Source organism: Panthera uncia, chromosome F1 (genome assembly GCF_023721935.1).
Source record: "Panthera uncia isolate 11264 chromosome F1, Puncia_PCG_1.0, whole genome shotgun sequence".
Taxonomy (NCBI): Eukaryota; Metazoa; Chordata; class Mammalia; order Carnivora; family Felidae; genus Panthera; species Panthera uncia.
This window is the reverse complement of record NC_064813.1, coordinates 60,934,936-60,953,165: the sequence shown is the minus strand read 5'-3', so window position 1 is coordinate 60,953,165 and position 18,230 is coordinate 60,934,936. Positions and strand designations below refer to the sequence as shown.

The 18,230-nt window shown below is 46.0% G+C and overlaps 1 long non-coding RNA gene across 1 annotated transcript; it reads right to left on the bottom strand.

The window, feature by feature from the left end:
• Nucleotides 1-591: 591 nt before the first annotated feature.
• On the bottom strand, nt 592-4,711 carry LOC125925560 (uncharacterized). The gene is made up of 2 exons (XR_007458874.1): nt 4,529-4,711; nt 592-1,318 (listed from the first exon to the last, which is right to left on the bottom strand). It is a non-coding gene; the product is annotated as an uncharacterized LOC125925560 (long non-coding RNA).
• Nucleotides 4,712-18,230: the final 13,519 nt, after the last annotated feature.

Here is an 18,230-nt window from a genome sequence, read left to right as displayed (position 1 = left end):
CGGTGTCTATATATTTCCTAAGCTAGATTGTGTGCACATGTACATAGTTCAAGGTTGTGTATTGTGTGTGCTCCTCTCCTGCAGTTGTTTCCTTGGGGTTGTGCGGGGGAGGGAGGTAATTAGGGTGCTTAGTTCATGGGTTTTGCTTCTCATTTGTTTTCTGCCCTGATTCTCAGTGGACTCCTTTCTGATCTCCTCGTCTGAAATCTCATCACGCCTACCAAGTTTTCTCACCTTCCCCTTTTTTCTTCTTTACCACTCATTACTACCTATCATATGCATTTTACTTGTCTTGTTTGTTGCCTTTTAACCCTATCAAAGTATAAGCTCCAGGAGGGTTGGGGGACTTTTTGTTCTTGTTCATTGTTGTATCCCCAACACTAAATCAGTGCCTGGCACATAGTGGGCTCTTGATAAGTACTTGTCACATAAGTAAATATATAAACAATTGATTAAACAAACATTTATTTGGATAAAAATATCCTGCTCCTTGCTATTTCTGTTTTATAGCCTTAATCGACTGTTTTATTGTAGCCATATTAAAAAAGAAACGAACTATATGACAATTTCACACTCTTTTTTTCTTTAAAGATTTTTTAAATGTTTTTTATTTATTTTGAGAGAGAGTGAAAGAGCGTGAGTGGGGGAGTGGCAGAGAGAGGGAGAGAGAATCCCAAGCGGGCTTCATGCTGTCAGCAAGGAGCCTGACATGGGGCGATCCCACCAGGTGCGAGATCATGACCTGAGCTGAAATCAAGAATCGGACGTTTAACTGCCTGAGCCGCCCAGGCGCTCCTTGGTTTCACTCTCTTACTGTGGAATGGTGTTGGGAGTACCAAGCCAGAATTTACGGAGGTTCTCTCTGCTGTTACTGCCACCTTCAAAATCACTTTGTGCGGTACGATTCCTTCTTGTGGAAAAGAAAAAGTAGTAAGAACAACTTGAGTGCAGAGTGAGCTCTATTCCTAGTAATGAAACTCCACCCCACCTCCCCTACCCCCCAAAATGCATGTTTCTTACCTGGCACCTGAAAATCTGAGTTCTTTCCATTATCTGATAAATCATGTTTTTTATCGCTATGAAATACAGACAAGGGTCTGTTGATGATGGACGGTAGAATACTGGATTAGAGAGGGCCCATCTCAGTCTTCCTGGGGCTTATTCCTTGCTATCCAGTTTGACTCCTGCTTCAAGGACAGGAATTCTGGGAAGCTTTGTAGAGGGTTTGTAGTGGGAAAGAAAAGCCCCAGAGACTCTTGATGTTTAAGAACCACATTTGTTGTTGTTGTTGTTGTTAGTGATTCATAAATGAGTTTACCTGTGGATAGGTGTCATAGGTACAACTTTAGATATAGGCTATATACAGATTTCTTTCTTCCTTAGGCTAGGAAGTAACTCTATCCCATTCTATTTAACAACTGGACTGATGCTATATTCTCTATGTCTTTGATTACAAAAGGATCTCCATTTGTAAACATTTACATTCTGTAATTGAAAAGAAAGCATATTTATTCACAAGCATGTATTTTCTCATTTCTGAGACTTTTAGAAAGGGAAAATGGTTTTTTATTTGTGGCCTATGAGTAAGATTATAAGATATTAAAAAAAACCCCAATAAATAAAAAACAATACAAAAAATCCCATCACATGCTTTAGTTCTGAGCTTGGCTGGATGCGTGGGGATTTGAAAAGAATAGCTACGAGGAATAGGAGGGAAGGAAAAGAAAGGAGGGAGTATTTGATTTCAAGACAGTACTTGTTTTTTCCCTGCTTACAACTGGAGGCAAGCTCATTCCAGAGAGATTTACAGAGAAATCCGTTATAACGAGTTAAGGGTAAGTCATTTCATTCTTGGTCATCTACGACAATTCCGGCACAAGGAGGGGATCAGAGCTGGATTTTAAAGTTCAGAGTAGAAATGGATGAGGAAGATAGCAAATAGCCAGCCAGGGAGAGAGCTGGCAGATTGTTAGTAAGGGACTGGATCAAAGACTGTACAGGAATAGGGTTATCACGACCAGGCTGTCCTGCCGAGTGTCCAGAAACCAAACTATCCACAACAACAAAACAAAAGTCAAGACGAGAGCACTGGAGTTCTTGGAAGCACACATGGAGATGTGGACAGAAGGACGATGTGATGACAACTATCCTTTACAAAATACAACAATTTAACAGCTTGAATAAATGACATTGCGATCCTCCCAAATGCTGTCCTGGCTTCTCTGTCATTTTTAACTGCTCAGCCGTTCAAAGTCTGCAGCGGCTTGAAGGTCACTTTTTCAGTGGAGGCCAAGTTGAAGTTGAAGCCAAGTCTCTGGAAATACAAGCAACTAGGTCTTTCCCGCAGGGTGCGGGGTTGGGGGGTAGATGGCGGGGGGCGGAGGAGGGGGGCTGCCAGCAGTGCTCCAATGCCTTGAAGCCCCCGGGGCTCAATTTTCTCTGGCTGTCACTCCCAGAGTCTAATGAGTACTGAACCTACAAGACCCAGACCCTTCCCTCATCTCTACAGGGGTGAGCTCTTCATGGAACAGCCACACACCTGAGTTTCCACTCTTTCTTCCCTCACGTGGCACCACTGAGCCCTGGACCTTTCATTTGGAGTCCGTGGACCTGGCCCCAGAATGGGACTATTCTGACTTCCGGGAGTGTTAGAATTGACAAATACTGATCTCTTGCTCCTAGAGGAGTTGAGGTGGCCGAAAGGTATGGGCTGAGTTCCACTCAGATCATCGAATTCCTGAATTGTCCAGACCTCTGAATTTCAAACAACCAAACAGATTGGTGTCAGTGGTTTCTTCAAGATAATCTGGGGACAACTGCCTAACAATCGAAAGAAGTTGGAGTTGTTTTGGAGTTCTGCATTGCTTGTGGTAGGCAGAATTCAAAACGTGCCCCATGATCTTTGCCCAGAGTGACTCTCATGGTTGCGTCGTCTTTGGGCACAGTTGACCTTCAGATAGGGAGATGATCCCAGAATTTTGAAGTGGGCCCAGTGTAAACACACGAGCCTTTATAAGCAGAAGAGAAATAGAGCTCAAGTCAGACCAAAGCTAGAGTAGATGGGAGTCTGTGGCTGCTCAAGAAACAAACCATCATATTGTGAGAAGGGCCATGTGACTGGAGAGGATAGGTGTCCTGTAGAAGCCGAGGTTGGTCCCCTACCTGACAAACACCAGGAAAAGAGGGACTTCAGACCTCCTGTGCAAGGAGCTAGAATCCTGCCTGGCCAATACCTTGATTTTAGCCCAGTGAGACTCTGAATCAGGCTGTGCTGGGTTTTTTTTTAAATTTTTTAAAAATATTCATTTATTTTTGAGAGAGAGAGAGGGAGACACAGAATCTGAAGCAGGCTCCAGGGTTTGAGCTGTCAGCACAGAGCCCGACGCAGGGCTCAAACTCACGAACTGCAAGATCATAACCTGAGCTGAAGTCGGTTGCCTAACCGACTGAGCCACCCAGGTGCCCCCAGGCTGTGCTGATTCTAATATCAACCGTGCTGGACTTCTGGTTTACACAATCGAGAGACAATACATTTTTTATGTTTTTTTTTTTTAATTTTTTTTTTTAACGTTTATTTATTTTTGAGACAGAGAGAGACAGAGCATGAACGGGGGAGGGGCAGAGAGACAGGGACACACAGAATCGGAAGCAGGCTCCAGGCTCAGAACCATCAGCCCAGAGCCCGACGTGGGGCTCGAACTCACGGACCGCGAGATCGTGACCTGAGCCGAAGTCAGACGCTTAACGACTGAGCCACCCAGGCGCCCCGAGACAATACATTTTTTAAACTGCTAACTTTGTGACAATTTGTTATGGCAGGCAAACAATTCCTTACATCAAATTAAATTCCAGTTGGAGCAGTGATGAATAAATATAATTAATTACAAAATAAATTATATCTGTACAATAAATTATCATAAAACCAAAAGAAAACACAAACTGGGAAAAAAATATTTGGCACACATGTTGAGAGTCAATGGTGTAATTAACCTAATACTTAAAGAAGGTACATAAAATCAGGATGAATTCTAAAGATGCTTAATCTCACCCATAATAAAATGAACTCAAAACTATGCAAGTTACTATCTTTTCACTGATCACATTAGCAAATTTTGGAAAGGTTTTGTATGGGGGTGAAAGAACAGGCATTTTTATTTAATCCTGTTTGTGATGTAAATCGTTTGCCCCTTTGAAGAACAATTTGACAGTCTGTCAAAATTTCAAATGCACATATCATTAGCAACTCTACTTTTGCAAATGTATCCTGAAGATACAAACTCATAAGTATGTACCAAGATATCTATACAGGGCTACCATCACCGCTCTAAAACTGTTAGTGCTGAATGTGCGTTAGAACTTAAAATTGCCTGCATTTTAGAAAGATAAGTCTGTGCATACAACACAGTATTTTTTTTGCAACAACTCCAGTGGGAGTCGGGATAACAACCTGTAATGAAACCCAGTAACATGTCAGCAAAAATATATATGAATTCACATTAAGTAGTATAAAGAGTATAAATAGCCTTACATTGGTTCAAGCTATAGTTTAGCTGCCAAATGAGTGTGCCAAAAATTTGAAGAGACTTGCATTTTTTAAAGCTGTTCGGGCTTCGGAATTGCAGACAAGGATTTTAGACAAGAACATTCATTGCAGCATATTTTTTTTTGGTCCTGTAACAGCAAAAGAGTAGAAACAACTTAAACATCTTTATCTAGCCACGAGGGTACTGGGTAAAGAACGATGTCATAGTCATAAAAATGTAATGAAAATATTTAAAGTAATAAAATTATTAAAAATCCTTAAGTAAAAAGACTGTAAGGAGGTATATATGGGTTGATGGTATTAAGTGAATAAAAAGATGCTGTGAAGTGTGTATATTTTGCTTCCATTTGTGTTACACGCGCACACACACACATGCACACACACACACAATCTCGAAGGACAGAAAGAAACCAGGGTTTTGTGACAGTGACTGGTTTTTCTGGGAAGATGAACTAGACAGGGGCTTTTCTCTGCGTTTCTCTTGCACTGACTTTGTAGTTTATATATTTTATCTTTAATTGCCAACATGTATTACTCAAAAAGAAAAAAAAATCTCGAGGATATTAAATGGTTGGCTCAGATTTCTCTGTCCCCAGGTATCCAACACGGCCCTTGCCACCTCTCTGAGGGTGGATATTTGGGAAGACGGCCCTGAGTAGCAGAGAAAAAGTGACGGGAAGAAATTTAAATATTTTATAGACGTTCAGTTTTAACCACAGGCGGTAGAAGGGGATCACCTCTTCTACATCATGAAATTACATATCCTGTCATAGTACATATAACTCCTTACCAAAACCCAGATTACTTGCCCCTTCCGCCTGGAAACAAAGACAAATGGAGAGTTTTCTGGAAGGCAACTGAAATTAGGAGTGTCGTGGCAATGGAGGGATTGGAACGTGAACTCGAAAATGATACACTGGCTCGATTTTTACATTCAAAAGGAAGCGAAAGAACAAATGAAACAATGATTCAAAATGTTAGCTCGTGGGGAAAAAAGCTCTGGAACAGCTGGAGTCTGTGGCGGGGGACGCACAGGTGCAGCCTGGGAGCCAGGTGGCCCAAGGGGCCCCGCCGCGCGTCTCGGCCAGTAGGGGTCGCCCTCCCGCCGGGAGTGGCGCGGGACACGGAGGGCGAGCGTGCCGGGGACCCGGGGCTGCGCGGTGGGCCGGGCCGCAAGGGGTCGTCGCGGGTGGAAATCAACTCTGGGAATCTGTGGCCCCCCCGCTGGGTGCTCGCTCTTCTGCCCGCCGCGCGGTGGAGGAGGGTGGTCTTGGTCGAGGGGCGAGCGGGTGAGCGCCCTCCCGCGGACCCCACCGGAGGCACCTGCCGGCTCCACCCGGGGCGGTGGCGACCCGATCCCCTAAGCTCGCCGCCCCCCATCCCCCCGCCCCATGGCGCCCCGCGGGGGGTGGGGGGAGAGGGCTCAGCGAACGTGCAGTTGAATCAACCAGATTCAGCAGCAACCGGAGTCCCGCCGCCACGCAGATCCAAGCAGTGATCCAGGCGTGATGGGCACGACCAGCTCTGACTCCGCTCAGAACGGGAGCCGGTGGTCCTGACCCCGGGGATCCGGGATGGTTTCCAGTTGTGTGCCGTGTACCCTTCTCTCCGCGGAGAGAAGATCTGATTATCTTCTATTTAGATCTAATGATCAAGTGGGACAGGAACTGGGGGGAGGGAGCTTGTGGAGCGCACTGGCTGGCTTCTGTCACTTCTTGCTGGGTGACTATCCGATTGGAGGGAAGAATCATTTACCTTTTGTATATGGACGGGATCAAACCACCAGAACTCCAGTGCCTCATCCTGTTGACTCTGTTTCTGGATGTTTGGCTCATTTGCCTTTCCAGCGCAGGCCCACGAAGAGGCAGGGCTTTAGACATAACCGATACATTTTGTTACTTTTGGAAGCCGGCACTTACAGTCTATGCTGGTGCTAGATTTAACGGGTTTAATTAAAATTACACAGCACTGACTGTATTTCCCTATACCCTGTATTAACTAGAACAGCTCTTTAGTGCTTGAGAGCACCTTGGCCACACCCAGTGAATCCTCAGCCTTCCAGGCACCCCAACCTCCGGGAAGAAACACTGCCTTCTACCCAGCGGCCCCTAAATGGTGCCCATGAGCTCAGAGACAGTCCTGGAGAAAGCTATGTCAAACAATTAAACAACATTAACCAGGTACTGGGTACAGCTCTAAGCATGCGATGTGTATTTTTCTGGTGATTTTAACGCTATGGGGTAGGCACCATCATTATTCACGTATTACATACGAGGCAGAGGGTAACTTGCCCAAGGTATAGAGCTAGTAAGCAATAGAGTCAGGGTTCAACCCCGGCCAGTCTAGTTTCCAGATTCTGTACTTCTAACTCCTACATTAAATCTCTCAGGGCAGCACACTATATGCAATTTCCCTTCAGGGGAGGTCCCTTCCGCAAGATAGAGCAAATGTATCTGCATAGAAGGTAGACAGTTGACCCTGGGGATACTGGACACCACGCCCTCTATCTTCTTTTCCTTGGAAAAGAATAGTTCGTTTCCCTTGTTTGGGAGGAGGGGCCTAATCTTGTCTTACTAGTTGCAGCTAACAATACCACGTTTGTGTTCCGTTTACAACTTGGAGATTACACTATGCACAACTAAATGCTGGAATCCTGCTTGATCCTACGCTGGACAGGGAAGCATTTTTCTCTGGCCTCTTTTCAAGGTAACTTCTATAGTCTAGATGTATCCTTGGAGTGAAAGTCTTCACTTTTCTGCCTCGTTTTGTCCTTGAAGTACAAAATCGTGGTGGCAAAACACGAGGGGAGGTGGAATAGGGTGAATGGGGGAGGAATGGGTATTGCATATTATGAAAGGAACATTTCTATGGTGAGAAATGCTGCTGGGCATGGATGTTTTATTTTATTTTTTTTAGATTTTTTTTTAACGTTTATTTATTTTTGAGATAGGGAGAGACAGAGCATGAACGGGGGAGGGTCAGAGAGAGAGGAAGACACAGAATCCGAAGCAGGCTCCAGGCTCTGAGCTGTTAGCATCGAGCCCGACGCGGGGCTCAAACTCCCGGACCGCGAGATCATGACCTGAGCTGAAGTCAGACGCTTAACCGACTGAGCCACCCAGGCGCCCCTGGGCATGGATGTTTTAATAGGATTCAAAGTCTCGGGATACTACAAAAATTGGATTTTTTTCAGGCTGGAATAGGCAATTAGTAATACTTGGAATGAATGAATCAATGTGTCAGCGTTTTCATTCTTTACAAAAATCAGTCAAACCAAAACCTCTTTACTCCGTTCACCCAGGCAACTTACAACTCCAGTGTTTTGCTCTTCTTGTAGCAACATTCAGAAGACCTGTCTTGAATGTCTGTCTTCAATGCCTCTCCTCCCTTGCTCTCTTACATCCACTTCAGACTTTCACTCTCACCCCTCTACCCAAACAGCTCTTAACCACCTCAACAATGACCTTCACTGCTTCTTGGCATGGAGTCTATCTTCTGGAGCCTTCAGCAGCGTTTGACTCCGTGGATCACTTCTACTTTAGCGAAACCTTTTCTCACTTAGCTTCCAGGACTCGGTGCTTTCCTTCCTGATGGTCCTTCTACCTTGCCAGTGATTCCTTCGCAAGTTCCTTTTCCCTTTGACATCTAAATGTTGGGGTTCTCTGGGGTGCATTTTCTTCGTCCTTGTTCTTTGTATACACCTCCAGATCCACCCGGCCCCTTGGTCCACGCTGCTGTGTGGCTAGAGATGCTGTCATTATAAATGATCTACCAGAGCCCCCCGCCATCTGGCTTCCAGTTGGTTTTAGCCATTGGAAGGAGGAGGTGAGATGGCAAGATGGGAGAAAAGGAGGATTGGAGTATTTACTTCCTTGGGTCCCTCCCTGCTGGGCCAAAGTTGGGAAGAGGCAATGTTTTACTGAAGGCCACAGCCTCAGCAGGTGCCCTCTTATAGCTACAGCCACAGCCACAGCTCTCTTTGGATTCTGGTGTCTGTTGTTTCTTCTTGCCTTTCACTTAGGAAATTTCCGAGGATTTTAGGAGCTCTGTGCCAGGAATGGGGGACGAAGACCAAATGTGTATTTCTTATTACTAATCACAGTATCACCATAACATGTCCAAAAGTGAGCTGGTTTTCAAGGTCCAGTTCTGGGGGCGCCTGGATGGCTTAGTAGGTTAAGCATCTGCCTTCAGGTCAGGTTCATGAGTTCGAGTCCTGCATTGGGCTCTGTGCTGACAGCTCAGAGCCTGGAGCCTGCTTCAGATCTGTGTCCCCATCCCCCCCTGCCCTTCCCCTGCTTGCACTCTGTCTCTCTCTCTCAAAAATAAACATTAAAAGAAAAGTTTTGTTTCTTGTGTGCCCTTTGTCACTCTGACCATCCATCTCAGCTCATCTGGACGTCATCCTGCGGTGCCTCGAAATCTCATTTCAGTCCTGAGGACAGGCAACGCAGCATAGGCCAGGAACCTTCCAGCTCTTCCATATACTCCGCTGACTTTCTGAGTGTGGCTTCAGCCCACAGGGGAGGCCTGTTTTGGTGATGTGCAAATCGCAGCAAAAGAGTCTCTTTATTACCATTTAATTCCTGATGATGAGACTGACCGCCAGATAACCACCATCGTTTCACAAAGCACATTGCAGCCACTTGAGCAAGATTGCCGGGAGGACAAGGTAGAACCCGAGTGTTGCTAGGTGGCATGAGGGAACCTTCTAGAGCAGTGAATGGGGGTTCGTGGCCTTCCACTGACAGGGAGCTCATTCTTGCACGCTCTGAAGCTCGCTGGGGCCTCTCATGTATCTAACGAATGGTAATAAAGCAACGGCGATCTGTTCTGGCTCTGTACCAGACTATCTGTATTAGCTCACAAGCCTGCGAGGCACCTGGGATATCTCCATATTCCAGAGGGGGTGACTAAGGTACAGAGGAGACTCTACTTACTTAAGGTCAATAAATAACCCACTGCTACCCTTTCCCTTCCCACGTGTGCACTATTTGAGTCACGTGCACACAGGGATTACCGGATAGGCTTTATTTCCGGCAAATTGGGCCTGAGGCTCCCAGTAGATTTTGCTGGTCCTTTCTCTGTGAACTGAGATCACCCTGCACAGATGCATGTCGTCAGCCTTCGCTCTGGTGGCAGAGCCTGCCTTACGGGCGCAGGAAAGAGAATTTGCACGGCCTGGGGGCAGGCCAGCTCTGGGTGAGCTCAGCGTGTCCGCTCATTCCCTTTGTTTCATGTCGTGTGTGAGTCACCCGGCATCCCACAGGGCGGACCGGCAGAGGTGGCCGGAGGTCCAGCAGCTTCTGGGCGATGTCGTGGAGCCACACGTCATGGAGCTTTTGGAAACTTTGGGTCTATATATTCTTGTGAGAGAAAAGAGTGGAAAGGCAGTAATGTATTGCTGTGGAAATAGTTTTGACCTCGTGGGCCCTCTGCCCGAGTTTCCTGGATCACACTTCAGGAACCATTGTTCCAGCACCAACTACTGCTTCTTGGTGTTTCCCCTGGGTTCATCAGGTAAACTTTTGCTCCCAGAAAGTTCTGGAAGGGGTCAGAACAGCGGGTGCAATGAAATTATAACGAGGGAGGGGCCCGCGAGGCTGTGACTTTCTGCTCTCGTTCTTTTTCTAATATTGATTTATGTGTTGGGGACTCTGAGTTTTTGTTCCGAGATTTCCTTGCCGAGGGACTTAGTGCAAGTTCTAAAAATAAGATGGCAACATAGCTCTCTCAGCTCTTCTGAGCGCTCCTTGAGGTGGGGCTCATTACTCTTTTGGGGGGAAGTTCTGGGTCAGTATTTATAAAATGCTTAGAACAGTATCTGGCATACAGCAGCTACTGCTATATTAGTGTTTATTAAAATAAATAAGTAAAAAATAAATAATGAGTTGCCAAGGGCCGTGATGGTGAGTCTAAGGCTATTTACCTGACCTTCCCCAGAGGATATTAGGGGCTTCTCATTTAACCACACAAGGAACTAGATTTCCTTTATGAATTCTGCCCCGATGGGGACATTGTGATAGCCTGAAAGCCAAAAAAAAAACCCCAAAAAACAAAAAAACAAAACAACCCAAGGAACTCAGTAGGGGTTGTGCTTTAAGGGATCACAGACTTCTGTCCCGCTGACTAGGGAAGAAGAAAGGCCTCGGACTTCTTTTATTCGGGGCGGAAGCCAAACACGGGCTAGCTCACGAACGTCAGCATTTTCTATTCCTCACTTCAAGGAAAAGAATTAAGGTTAAGACGATGAAGACTAGCATACTTTGTTACTGAAAATAATTATGGTAAGGTTATATATGATAGTTATAATCATATCACGTAATTATGTATAATCATATGGTCTGTAATTATGTAACAGGATTATTATCGTGCTTATGAAAAATAGATCAAAATTTAGATTTAAAGTGAATGGAAACCAAGGTGACAAATAGTACATAAGTTTCAAAGATACACGATCAATAATGAAGATAAATCACCCACGATTAAACTAGATAAAATAGAGCAATTTGGCTGTGGGTATCACTGAAGATCAAGCCTTTATATGAAATACAGTAAGTGGCTATGCACACAAAATGCTATGCTGTTCATTATAGGGGCAGAATTTTCTGGAGTGAGGGGACCTTGGCTAAGCGTCTCACTTTGAGGCTTCTCTGGGGCCAGAAGTTCCCCCTTCTGGGGACACAGCCCATCCCCCAGCCATTTCCTAGGTAAAGGCACTGGATAGCTGCTAGTGTTTTCATACTAGAAGATTCCGGGGATTAGAGCCCTTCTTTCAAATTGCAGCCTCCTTTCACAGAGTGGACACGCAGTACGTGGTGGTCAAACCCGATGTTCGGTTTCACAGAAAATTAAGAGAACGTTTCCTACACTTGATCTTAGCCAAAAGGCCGAGGTAAGTTGCAGATACTGATGACTTAGTGGGTATCCGATGACTCTAGATGCTCACAGCGCCTGCCCCCCTGCCCTCAGGGCCTTTATTCCCGTGGTGCAGGGGTCCACATTTGGAGTCCTGTTTCCTTTCATGCAGCTGCTGCTGGGGCCCATCATACTGTTGGCAAATAAGGAGTATGTTTTACGTATAAAAGTGCATTCACTGTGGATCATAGAAGACGCATTTCAGGTCTGGGAAATGAAGATAGCGGCTATTTATGTAAATTGAAAGTTTTAAGAGTTTTCAGAGTTTACTTTGCCTTTATCCTACCCATTCCGGTGGGTCCTGCCCAGTAGGGTTTTGTCTGACAGTCTAGTCCCGTCCACGCAGGATTTTCCAAGCTAGCGTTCCACGCGCGGCGCGAGCCTCTTAGCATTTACCATCGCGAGCACTTAGCACTTACGAGAACGGCCTGCTTCCCTCATGTTGGTTGCTTGGCTCGGGGGAACATATAAATGTGGGGATGAGGGAACATCAACGGAGAAACTATTTCCCCAGCGTGTCCTGTAGGAATGTTACTCTGCTGCAAAATGCTGGCTGGTAATAAAAGCAAGTAGGGCGGAAAGAAAGGAAGGAGAGGAGAGAGGAGAGGGAGAGGGTGGGAAGAAGGAAGGAGGGAAGGAAGAAAGGAAGGAAGGAAGGAAGGAAGGAGGGAGGAAGGAAGGAAAGAAGGAAGGGAGGAAGGGAGGAAGGAGGAGAGGATGGAGGGAGGGAGGAAAGAAGGAAGGAAGGAAGGAAGGAAGGAAGGGAGGGAAGGTAGACAGTAACAAAAAAAGGGAAATTTCCATGGGAATTCTTTACCACGAAACCTCCAAGATCTTTGTTATGCTAATCCCATGTTAGGGCGTCCCTCCCCCCACCCCACGATGCGGTGCACCCCAAATGCATTTGATCGCAGATCTCCTTTTTGAGAGCATCTTGTGGCGAGAATGCCCTGTGAATACACTCTGGAGACTGCTGTCCTTCCTATATGTTTATTGTTGTCGTAATGTTTCTCCTTTTTGAGGATGCTTACAAACAAACTGGCAAGAAACATGCTAGCATAGTAACCGTGTTGCCTCTCCGTGACCCTGGCCCAACGACCAAAATGTTGCAAGTTGTTAATGAGTGACCTGTCATTCTTTGCTCAGCTGTGCTGTTTGTGAATTCCTTCCCAGCCATGCCTTCCGGTGGCACAGATCGGTGGGTGAGTTCTAGGGCCTCAGAACCCTTTTCAGCACCGTCACCCCGAAGCAGCTACCATTATGGCCCAAACCTTTCTTGGGTCACGTGCATTGTGACATATGTGTCTTGTATCACAGGGCATTATGCTTGCACGTTGGGGTGTCTGCCCCCCACAGCCTCTCTGTGAGCAGCCTCCAGCCCTCATCTGGCCCGGGGAGGGGGTCCAAGAGCAGTGTCACTCTTCTCTTTGCATCTCTGCCACTACCTCGGTAGTGCCTACTCCTAACTAATACTTCATAGCTGGTGGCTGGAGGGGCGCCCGGGTGGCTCAGTCGGTTAAGCGTCCGACTTCGGCTCAGGTCATCATCTCACGGTCCGTGAGTTCGAGCCCCACGTCGGGCTCTGGGCTGACAGCTCGGAGCCCGGAGCCTGCTTCAGATTCTGTCTCCCTCTCTCTCTGCCCCTCCCCTGCTCATGCTCTGTCTCTCTCTGTCTCAAAAATAAATAAAAACATAATTGGTGGCTGGATTCAAACCAAGTAAAGGATTTACTGAAGGGGAGATTTGTCGTCCGAGTGACAAATCTTGCATCGATTTTCTTATGAGGCTTTCTCTTTTTGAACAGAGCCAGTAACACTAATAAGCAACCTAGTGGGAGCGTTCACACTTTGCATTTTAGAGCGCTGGGGGGAGAACAAGTCAAGAGCATGGGTATTTACGGATGTACTTGCTAAAACTCCCTGGGATAGATAGAAAGTGTGGTCCCCAGTAATCCCTCCCCCTCGTACACACAACACACACACACACACACACACACTTGCAAGAACCTTTATTCCTGATGCTGGAACACCGCTGAAAACAGAAATGGTGAGAGGTGAAAATCAGACTTTCTATATCGAGTTTGGGATTGCGTAGTACGAACGCAGGTCTTCCAGCAGTGATGGGAAGGGCGATCCGTCGGGAAAGGCTTCATGCATCCGGTGGGACTTCAGCGGGAATAAAGGGATGTCAGCACAATCGAAATGTGCCGATGTGATCTTTTTCTGATCTCTTATGATTTGGGCAACAGGAGACAATCACCCAAGACTATGTTCTAACATGATGTTTGGTTGTGGACAGGTTAACAGACATGAAAAAAAGTAGGTGTGTGCCACGCACCCAATATACACCCTCAGATAGACCTCGTTTCTTCAATTCTAACACTTACATTTTCATGTTTTAACTTCTTGGAAATTGTGATGGGTCTCCCAGTCAACAGGATGTCAGTTTAACTGGCAGCATTTTTTTTCTTTCTTACTAGAAAATAATGGTTCATGTCACAAAATATGGTATCCTGGGTCAGATGAAATATGGCAATGAATATTTATGTGCCTATTTACATATGTATAAACGTACATGCTCGTGCATATGTATATCTATACTCACATCGGCGTTTGAGCTTGTGTTAGGGATGTAGTTTGCTGTCCTCTGGTAATTTGGAAAGGATGAGGTGCTCCAGTAGGCATAAGGCTTAGCCCTTTATTATCTGTCTAACCTGCCTTTTGGATGTGACTGGTCTCCATTTTTACTCGGAAAACTAGCAGAATAATAATTCTATGCCAAGCGGTGTCTATAACACATGTTGAATTAGTTATGGTTGAGGGGTCTGTTTAGATCCATGCCTTCCCAGCCCATTTTCAAGTCCCAGGAGATTAGGGATTTGTGTCTTGTGTTGACACAGGCTGTGCTAAGTTATATTCCGTAAGCCCGAGGGCAGGAGACAGCCGTGATGGGACTTTTTTTCCCTGAAGTAACTTGCGAGGACACTGCTCATCAGTTGGTCCTACTTCCTTCCTCTGGCTTATTTTCCAGGTACATGCAATCACCAGAGAGATGACAAATATAAGAATAAGGGTTTTATAAGGTTGTTCACTGTCAGGTACTAGGTGAACAGCACCAGAGACTCCCTCCCTTGGCTTTGGTAGGAATGAGTCATACACATTCCTATTTCTTTTCTGGTTGTGCCCGTTCCAGCAAAAGTCTGAGTCTCCTGGTCCACTCACCATTATCGCAGGCCTTCGAAGCAGTGGTATGAATCCCCCCAAAGTACTGTTGACCCTTGAGCAACAACACGGGGGTTGGGGCATTGACCCCAACGTTGAAATTCCACGTATAACTTTAGACTCCCCCCAAAACTTAACCACTAATAGACTACTGTTGGCCGGAAGCCCTACCTATAAAATAAACAGTAGATTAACACACATTTGGTATGTTATATGTATTACATGCTGTCTTCCTACAATAAAGCAAGCTAGAGAAAAGGAAACGTTAAGAAAATCATAAGGAAGAGAAAATCCATGTACAGTTCTGTACCTTATTTATCGCAGAAAATCCCCTTATAGGTGGACCTATGCAGTTCAAACCTGTGTGGTTCGAGGGTCAACTGTAAGTTACGTGAACATTGTTTAACTGAAAACTGCCTCCTCTACAACTTTTCCAGACCTTTCTCTGCTTCTTCTCTCTAAGCGCCAGCCACACTGCTCTTCCTTCGGGACCCCCTAACCCCATGCTTCTTCTCATCTAAGGCCCTTATCTCAGGTTCATCTTCCTTCTAGAAACTCACCTTCCCTTTTACCTTGGCGATGTCTCCTTTCCCTCCGGGAAGCCTTCCTTATCTCTCCGGATGAGGTCAGTTCCCCTGTTCCAGGCTTTCTTAGCCCCTGTACTCCTTCCTAGCACTCATCATAATCGTGATTAAAACATTAATTGAATAATTACTGTCTTACTCTTTGGTGTCCTTGCCAGAGTAAAAGCTCCAAGAGGGAGGGTTATTTATGGGTGTTTTCTGTGTCCCCAACACCTGGGATGGGGACTTTATAGAGAGTAGCCAATAGAAAACACATTGAATGAATGACCAAATAGGAGAGCTCTCATTAACTGAAAGAAGTTTTCCCTTAAGAGGTGAACTATTTTTGAGTCATCCTAAGGCCGCTCTCGCTTTGAGCACCACCAGCCATAAGAGTTGGCGATAGACGCTGTGGTTTTGAAGGCACCGACGACAGAATACAGAAAGAGGGAAGGTCTTCTTAGGCTCCGAAGGGTCTTTTTGCAAGATGAGCTGTAATAGGAAAAGAGAAAACTCATCGTTGGCCTACAGAAACTGTGTATTATTTGATCGTGGTCACACTCAAGGCCAACTTCAGTTAGCCTCTTCATGTTTTTCTCTGTGGCTCTTGTAGAGTGCGTCGTAAGGTCATCAATTTGGGAGGGAAATTGGGAGGAGAGAGAGCGGCGTGTTTTCTGGACAAACACCAGCCTATCAGATGTCCTTATTGGATTAGATTACAGGCATGAACAAACAGCATGGAAGTTGGCCAGACATGCACTGATCATGCCTTGTTTTCTGTTCTCTGTGATGAAAGGACAGACCTATCACATAATGGTGTTCAGTAGAGGTATTTGTTAAATGAATGAGTTAATGAATTCCCAAGCAATAGGGCAGTGGGCATTTTATCCCCTGGCCAGTAACACCACATTGCATATGTTGCCTTGGCCGGGCATTGGAATGCTTAATAAAAATTGGGCCCCCTAGTGGTATTAAAACTGATAAGACAACAAGGAGAGGAAATGAGGGAGAGACAGATTGATCTGGGGGAGAAAGGGAATGATTTGAACAGAGTCACAGCATGCATGTGATCTAAAATCCAGGCACGAAGTGCGAGTTTGTCTCCTTGATGTGTCCTGGGCCTCAGACACGTCACAATATGTTGCCCTCAGTCTTTTCTTGTTGACAGTCCGATAGATGAGCCACTAACTGATTCTTGTCCCTCAAATTTTTCTCTCGTTCTTAATCTTTGTCAGAACAAACAATTTCCTCCCACCCCTAATTTATTTTCTACGAATCCCTTCAAGATGCCATCTCACACACAAGCCTCTTCAGCGGGTCCAGGGGAGCTCAGCCTACCCCAGTCTTCAGAGTTTGGTCACCGGGGCCTTCCCCGGGGTGAGGTGAGGACTGTGGCCTTCATGTGGCCCCAGTCCTGGGAAGTGACACCGTCTTTCATGTAGACGTCCATGCCAGGAACTGGATTCCATCCTCAGAATCCCATCTTCTTCCTTCAGAGCTACTCAGCCTCCAGGTTCTCCTAGTTATTTTCCTTCTAAACACTTTTCATCCTTCTCATCTCTATGACATGCCCATGGTCAGTCCTTCCACCTCTCTACTACAGACCATGCCTCCAGCCTCATCCCAATTCTTGGCCTGTTCCATGAACCTCTTCTCCCCACTGTGGCCAGAAAGGTGTAACTGAGCTGCCTTCCTTTCCTTAAAAGCTGTGAAGTGCCCAGACCCAGGCACAGCCCACACTCCTTGGCATCGGATGCAAGAAGATGTGTCCCTTTTGTGCCTTAACAGGCACATATTTATGAGTAGCATCCCCGAGCTCACTCTCAGAAGTGCTCCGGGTTGGGTGGTAAATTATATGGTCACCCAACACATAAAGCCTTTTATGATCTGCCTCCCACCCACTTGTCCAGCTCTGCCTTCTGCTCCCCACTGCCTGGGCTTCCTCCTCAGTCTCAAGCAGGACGATGGCAGCCGTTCAGGGAATCACGCGCAGGTACGACAGCGTCTAAAAGACGAGCACAACTGTTTTCTCCGTGTTGCTTTCTTGGGACTGGGGAGACCTGTTCCAGAGCCCTTGGCTGACTTCTCCTCATGTCTGATTGGCAAGGATCGAGTCACATGCCCTTTGCTGAAAGAGTTCCTGGCAGGCAGAATAGAGTCACCACGATTGGTTTTGTTTGACCCTTCGGGGTAGAATAGATGTTAGAGAACAGAGCCCAATAGTGACTACAACGCCAGTCTTAACTGAATTTGTCTCTGGGTCTGTTCATTCTCCTCAATGGCAAACTCCGCGAGACCAGTGCCGGTTGCCCAGTGCTTGGAGTTAGCGATTATTGTTGTTGAGCTTTTGGGTGGAAGTAAGCAAGGTTATGGGATGTGGGCAGAAAGAGGCTTGATCCCAGTTCTGTATTTACTGCCTATGCAGGATCCAGAATTCAGATTTCTCACCTGTGAAATGAAGCAAAGATTACTGCTCAACACATGTAACCTATATAAAGTGGCTGAAACAGCCACAAACATTGCCTCGCCTTCTTACCATTTTTGTCATTTTGCCGGAAGACATTTTTTGAGTGAGGCCGTTGTCACGTTTGTGTGCGTGTGTGCGTGTGTGTGTGTGTGCGCGCACGCAAGCAGGGACACCTGAAAGGAAAATAGTCTCTACAAAAAGTGTCATTCGTGCTACTGTCATCTGGAATTGTAAGCTCTTGGTTGACTCTTAGACTGACCTGAGGAAAAAAAAAAAAACCTCTCCTAATCTAGTTTTTATTCCAAGATAATGTTTCTAAAGTGCGGCTAGCAAATTACCACAGCACCCGAAGATGATTTATGCACAAAAAATTTCATGATTGTATCATTTAGGGGAACATAATTTCCCCTCAGACATTCATCATAACGTTAGCACATTAGAGACTTAGGTCCCTTTGGAGAGAGACGCTTGTCTTTATTGTTTAACCCGTGGCCCCCCAAACTTATTTTAGCCCAGAG